The following is a 7,958-nucleotide window of genomic DNA, read 5'->3' as shown; positions in this document are numbered from 1 at the left end:
ATCTTATCCTATATATTAACTATTGGAAACATTTTGTGAATTTAGCAATGTCTAATGTTCAGTTATAATATAATTTGGCTCATTCACGTATAGTCATTCACAATAACTGCTCATTCACTGTGCCTTACCAAGTTCCCATCTCAACTAAAATTTAGAGCAAGTCAGCCATGCAAATTAGCACAGAACTGGCAATTTACTAAATAGGTCCCTTGTGGTTTTAAAGAGTTAATATAGCTTCTAAAAGTACCTAACCAAGCCTGCTCAAAGTTTAAGTCCTGGAAGGACCTTGCTCATTATAAACTAGTACTTTTAAGATTTTGATAGTAATTTTATAACATCCAGCTATTTGGATGAAACCAGTGAAGGAGTTCAAAGGCAATTGGTTGTTCAATCTAGCAAGCATGAATTGAATAACCAAAATGCATATAGCACTGACTTAGTACATTTTACTTGATGGGACGAGAGCAGTTATCTCCTGTGAAAAGATTAAGAAATGGAGACTTTTGGGAAAGAGTTGGTTGCCAATGCCTAAAGTAACTAGGAGGTTTTGTGGAGCACCGAGAAGAATGGCAGTTAGCCAGGCAACTAGGAATATATACTTTTCACCGTCATCCTTGAGTCAAAAGGAATACTTAGCGGGAGAATTCCAGAAAACCAGCTGACGGAATTCCACTTTAGAGAATGGTCTACTCGTCTTGCACAATAATGGTACTTCTGTTTTATAGTGATAGCCTGGCTTACGGCATTTGATATTATGGCACATACCCCTAGTACACTTGATTTGAGTTTCTCAGATAAACTTCTAAACTGAAATCATTGATTTGAATTAATTTATCAATCTTCTTCAGTTATTTCATATGTACATATGAAATATATATACTTATAAATATATAATAATTATAAACACATAAGTTTATATGTAAAATAATTATGTGTGTGTGGGCATTTGCATTTCTGAAGTCTGTCATCCAATAATTCTATGAAAACAGGATTGTTATATTGTCAAGTGATAAATTTGGACATGCTGGCTGATAGGTATGAATATATGGAGACTGTGAAACTAGAAATTTAAATTGAGGAAGTCTCAGAAAAATCTGTTTATATAATTGGAATTACAGTGTTTTTATACTAGTATCAAGCTGTTATCCACCTAAAACCTAGATAAGAATAAGATAGTTGTTCTGGATTTATAATTAACACAAGTATTACTTATCACCTTATTTTTAAAGTTATAATTCAATCTCATGGATATTTTAAAGAATCATAATTTATAAAGATAAGTGGTTTATTATTTCAGTAAGATTTATGGGGGCACCTGGGTGGCTCAGTCAGTTAAGTGTCCAACTTTGGCTCAGGTCATGATCTCACCACTCGTGGGTTCAGGCCCTGCGTCGGGCTCTGTACTGACAGCTCAGAGCCTGGAGGTTGCTTGGGATTCTGAGTGTGTGTCTCTCTCTCTGCCCCTCCCCCACTCATACTCTGTCTCTCTCAAAAATTAATAAATGCTAAAAAAGCATTAAAAAATTAAATCAATAAGATCATGTTCTCTGCAAAATAACATACAAGAGAGGGAATAGTGTTTTGAATGCTAGTGTAACCTACATACTCTGCCCTCTGGGAGGGTTCTTAATATTGTGTCAAAGGAGTACATATTTCAGAATAGCGAATTTTGCAGGACCTCAAAGTATTTACCTTTTTAAAGTGTCACAATAATATGAAATATGATTGTAGTATGATTCTGCAGTGGTGCATTTTGACTTTTGAATCCATATTAAAATCTATGATAAATACAATCAGGGTTTACAGTTAGAAGGGCTAATGATATGACTTCCTGAGTTCTTGTTTAAAAAAAAAAAACATTATTTAGAAAAAATTCACATACCCATACTCACCAGTTAAAGTATAAATTTCGATGATTTTTGGTATATTTACAGATATGTGCAATCGTTACCACAGTCAGTTTTAGACTGTCTTATCCCTTCTAGAAGAAACTTCATGCCTGTAGACACCTAAATATCTGTCCTCTCTAACCTGAAGCAACCACTAATCAACATTCTGTCTCTATAGATTTCCCTGTTTAGGGCAGCACATGCGAATAGATTTTGTGGCTGATTGCTTTTACTTGACATGTTTTCAAGAGTCCCCCATTTTGTAGCATTTATCAGAAACTTATCCCTTTTTATGAAAAAATAAGTTCCATTATATAGATGATCGCATTTTGTGTATCTGTTAATCAGTTAGTTGATGGACACTTAGTTGTTTCCAATTTTTGACTGTCATGAATAATGCTGCTCTGAATAGCCATTTCCAAGTTTTTGGGTGGAAATCTGTTTTTCTTGGGTATACATGTAAGTGTAATTTCTGGGTCATAAGATAACTATGCGTTTTCCTTTGAGGAACTACCAGACTACTTTCCCAAGCAACTTTATCATTTCACATCACCAAGAGTGTATGAGGGTTCCAATTTCTCCACATTTTTGCCAACACTTGCTATTATTCCTACTTTTTGAGTCTAGCTATCCTAGTGTGGTATGAAGGGGTATCTCATTCTGGTTTTGATATACACTTCCTCACCAACTAATCATGTTAAGCATCTTTCCATGTGCCTGTTGTCCATTTGTGTTTGTTCCTTGGAAAAGTGTCTAGTCAAATCCCTTGTCCATTTTTCAGTTTAGTTATTTGTCTTTGTATTTCCCATCAAGTTCTTTTCATTCCATCTCTTATTACATACTTCATGGATACACAGTGTTTCTTTCCCTTCACTGAAAAGGAGTTGAGCTGTTTTCTTCAAAGGCTGCAGTCTTTTTAGAACATTTATTTCCATGTGGTAAACTTTTCCTATTCTGGAGAGCATTAGAGATTTTTATTGCCTTCCTTAAGGCTCCGTGACATGATGAAATAAACCTAACACAATTCTTTTCTGCACTGGTAGTTATAGTTTTCCAACCAGAACATCTTTTATTGGTCCCTAGGGGACCAGCTAAAGGAGAATGACAAGGAGTTGGAGAGCTAGGTAAGCTTCTAAAGTGTTGACAAAATTGTGGTGGTTTTCTCCCGTGTTCTTCCAATTCTAATGTATTTTTCATGGTCATCTCCACATTTTGCTTTGTATGTTCTGGACTCAGGCCAAAAAACAATTTCATAAACCTTGCAAAGTTAATTTAATTATGTATAAACATTAATTGTGTTGTGATTTGTGTGCATTTAATAAGGATTCTCCTTTACTATAAAGATATATTTTTCATAGAAATTTTATGGGCTGAATAAATTACATCAATATAGAGGAGTAAAAAATATGAGAATAGGCAAAACCAACACTAATGATAGACTCAAACATACCATGTTAAGTTTTTGAACAATAAGCAAAATGAAAATTAAAAAATGAAAGAGATCTGAATAAAATCATGAGAATACAATAGAATTGATAAATGATCATAAGATAGCTGTCAAGCAATGAAAAGTTAAGAATAGTTCTTTTCATCAAGAATCTTTCTAAAAGATTATTATAATAATTTTGTTTCCCTGTTCAAAACACTCAAAAGCCTTCCCATTGCTCTTATGAGAAAATTGCCAGTATTTCACAAGGTGTTGGAAGGAAGCCTTGCACAGTTTGGACCCACATGGCCCCTTATGCCTCATTTTCCCCAAATTCTTCCCGAATTCTCTCAATTCCATTCATATTAGCCATCATCGAAATAGTATTGGAATGCAAGATGGTCTTTCACATGAAAAGCCCATATACCTAATGCTTCTGAGAACACATGGTGAGTTTACATTTGTATTGAATGGCATTAGGGCCAGAAACCTAGAGATAAATCCGACAGAGGCTCTTTTTCAAAATGCTCTCAAGGGAGTTACCTAACAGAATAATGAGACCAGAACACACAAAAAAATTATGACACTGATGCAAGGTTTAGTCTCAATCTAATCTGAACTCTGGTTAACTGAGTAAGAATATGCAGCGACTGGGCTATTGAATTAATTGGACTCCTTATTTCCTAAGGCAACACCCAGATCTTGATTGATCACACACCGAACAGTACCAGGGAAGAGAAAAGGAGTGAGTGAGAGCGAGTCAGCCTGCAATATCATAAGGGTCACTCTAGGTCAAGCAAACATCTCAAACAAATGGGTGAAAAAGGAAAAGAACAGAACCCACCACAAAAAAGCACTAACAATGTCAAACCATGAGACTGTCTTCTAGCAGAACGGTGCCTTCCTCGTCTTGAATGCCAGCAAATCCACAGCAGTTTCTCATCCTGCCAGAAGTGAGAGCAAGTTGTTGGTAGTGTTGATGGAACACGGGGCAAAATACGGGCAAACAGCACTCCCCCCAACCTCCCAGGGCAACCATGTGATATTCCTTCGACGCTCCTGGCTTCCCATTAACAGAGGAAAGGGTTTTAAGTGCTTGCCACGGTGATCTGGGAAATGAAGGCAAATGACAAATTAAATTCCCTTATTGCCTAAGGTTCATTGACAAGTCCTTGAAACTGGTAGAGTGACCTCCCTGTAGAAGCTCAGCTGCCTCCATGATGACCCTTTGCCAGGGACAAAAGAGAATCTTAATGTTATCCCAACCTCGAGGATCCTGTAAGTCTACTTTAACACATAAGAATTCCTTTGGAAACTTCCTTTGTCTCAACTCCCCTAAGATATATGCTGGCAATCATAGTCCAAGCTTATGGCCCCTGATGTACACCTGAAGGGTCTCATGACTGAGGTTTTACTAAATGGTAATAAATGGTGTTTCCCTAGCAACAGCTAGCCCCTCAAGGTCCCAGAAACCTCACTTCCAAAATACCTTAGAGATTTACTCTATCCCTGACCCACTGCCAACCTGAGGGTACATAATCAGTTACCCGTCACAACCCCAGCGCAGCTCTCTCTGCCCATGGGTCATGTCCCCCTGCTTTAAAAAAATCACTTTTTGCACTAAAGACATCTTCCAGAATTCTTTCTTGGCCATCAGCTCTGGACGCCCCCACCATCAGTCCAAAACTTCATCAGTGTTAGAGAATATATTTGAAAACTTATCTGTGATGTCAACATTATTCCCTTTTCTGAGATTATTTAAACCTTTACAGTTTTAAAATAAATTAGTATAATAGGCCCAGGCTCAAAGGAGTTGGGATGCAGACAACTACAACAAATAGAAATGGAGGAAAGTGATAAAATTATTTTTTCCACATAACATTAAGTCCTCAACCCAAACTGACTTACATATAAATGTATTGGAACACTTAAGCAAATGTACTTAAGTTATTTAGGGTTTTTAAATCCCTAGCAACCCAAGTAAAGCTTCTCAGCTTATCTTATTAATGATGAAATATACCAAATAAAGGTATTAAAGTTCACACTACACTGAAATAAATCTCAGGTGAGTAAATGGTTTCAAAATCTTTTAAATGTCTTAAAAGTACTAGGAGAAATACACAGCAATGTTGTTGTAAGTGTGGGATGTGGCCCTATACCCCAAAAACAATGAACGAAGAAGGAAAAGACAATGGAATTGAATATGTGACAGTTTACACTTCTGTATGAACACATTATCATACATGACCTGAAAATGGAAGCTGGGCAAACTATGTACAATTTACATAACTGACTATGGATTTAAAAAATATATAAAGGGGTACTTGATGTTCATCGAGCCCTATGTCAGGTTCTGCACCACAGAGCCTGTTTGGGATTCTCTCTCTCTCTTTCTCTCTCTCTCTCTCCCTCCCCTCCCTCCCTCCCTCTCTCTTTCTCTCTCTCTCTCTCTCTCTCTCTCTCTCTTTCTCTCTCTCTTTCTCTCTGCTTCTGTCCCACTAATGCTCTTCCCCTCTCTGAAAATAAATAAACATTTAAAATGAATAAATACATAAATAAGACCTAAGTAGACAAACAGGTGTAGACAAATGTGAATTATAAACTTGGGGGAAATTATTTTTTGTAATGCTTATAACTGATTGAAAATCAGGATGCATATAAAAATTAATAAGATAAAGAGTAAACACCCAGATTGACAAGCATATGAGGCTGTGGCAGAAACAATCCACAAACATTTCATAAATATCTAGGAACATGTGCACTCGATGACACCGTGTTGACAATAACACTAATTCAGACTTTCCCAGGCATTTCTCTTGTCTGTCTTCTCAAATAAATTCAGGTCTGCCACTGTCCTCCCCTCTTATATCCTTTCACCAATGTTCTAGAAAATAAAAAGGAAAAGGGGAAGGAGGAAAACATGGCCTGGGGAAAGACTTGGGTTGTTTCTCTGTAGTTTGAGGAGGAGACAGATTCATAACCAATTGTGATACATGAGAGAAAGGAGGAGCGAAGCAAATTTTCTAACATATTATTGAAGACGTGCTGAAAACCACTAGGGAATTAATTTTATTTTCCATTGGCTTCATACACTCAGTTCTTTTCTGCAGTGCTCTTGGAATAAACTGTATGGGTCATAGCATTATATAATTTACACAAAGCCTGATAGACATGGAATGACTGAAGATTTGATGCCCTCCAAAAGGAGGGAGGTAGGGAAGGACCAAACGCTTTTTGTTATTTCTGGATGGATATACAATAACTGATTGTTTTTTTCCTTTAGTTTTTCTCTTGTCTTTTAGAAATGATATGTTTATCTTTTATTATTCTCTCCTCGAAAACATATTTAAAAAGTAGAAAATTTAAGACATTTTACAAGTTGTCTATACTGTTTTTAAGGGCGGCATTGCCTTAGCGTATTTTTTAAAGGAGTTATTTTTAGGACAACAAAAACATCTAAATAACAGAGGATCAAGGTACAGGATTTTAAAACAAATTTAATATTTTCATAAAATTAATGATTAATCTGTATGATTCGTATCCCACTTATTTTTAGCTTTAAGATATCAAAAAGGGAAATAAAAGTTTGTATTTTTTTAAATAAGAATGTTGACAAATATTAAAACATTTGAAAAGACTAAAGGAAAAAAAGGGACATCTTTTCATAGACAGGTTTCTAAACATATCATTGAGTTCTGCCTTAATATTTTCTAAGTCGATGTAAACCTTTTTCACTATCACTAGATATCTTTTCACTTTCCCCACAGCAGTATGTTAAAAGTCAACAATGAAAAGGTGATAGCACCACCTAGACCTTGATGGTGTCTGTTCTAGGCCTGGTACGCGGAAGGTCTGTGCACCAACAATGTTCTCCATGTCTGTTTCTGACTCCTACTTGAGATGTTTACTAAAGATGCTGCCGAAGAGAACAAAATAGAACACAGAAAAAAAATGGAATGTGTACTAGGAACACAAAAGTTATCGTTGTGCTAAATGTGGGCAATTTATCATTAGTTCAGATTAGATGAGCTAAGACTATATCCAGTTCTATGAGCCATAATACCCTTCCAAATGTTTTAAGTAGGCAGATTTTTTAAGGCCTACTAAAGGAAAGTTGGAAAAAATCCCAGTTTTCTTAGCAGCCATGCAAAAACATCATATTTTAAAAGTCAGAAACAGATCTCTATATGAATTTTAGCTGCACACAGCCTAGACTAGCAGAATTATTATTTTAAAACCTACAAGGCTTCTGCCTATTTGCGAGATTTCACGAATGCTTTGTGCAAGGAAGAGGTAGTAAAAAATCGATAATGATTCCTATATGCAATAGGTATTGGAGGGGACTGAAATAAAATATTCAGTGGAGTTTGGATGCAGGAGTGAAACTATGAAGAAGTCACAAAATCCCTTAAACTTAATATTGTAGGTGAGGCAAAGTTACCTATTATCTGTGATGGTTCTGGAATTTACAGTGTCAGACTCTAAATTGTATCCTGTGTAGCACTCAGGGTTAGGCAGATGAGTATATGGTATTTTACATTAGGTTACCTGGAGAAACTCTATAATAGGATAATTTGCCTCGTATTTCAGATATTAGTGGAAGCTCTTAGAAAAAATTTATTCCTCTTGGCAATAACCTGTCA

This window comes from Suricata suricatta, chromosome 14 (genome assembly GCF_006229205.1).
Source record: "Suricata suricatta isolate VVHF042 chromosome 14, meerkat_22Aug2017_6uvM2_HiC, whole genome shotgun sequence".
In the NCBI taxonomy this organism is placed as follows: Eukaryota; Metazoa; Chordata; class Mammalia; order Carnivora; family Herpestidae; genus Suricata; species Suricata suricatta.
This window is presented reverse-complemented; position numbering follows the sequence as displayed.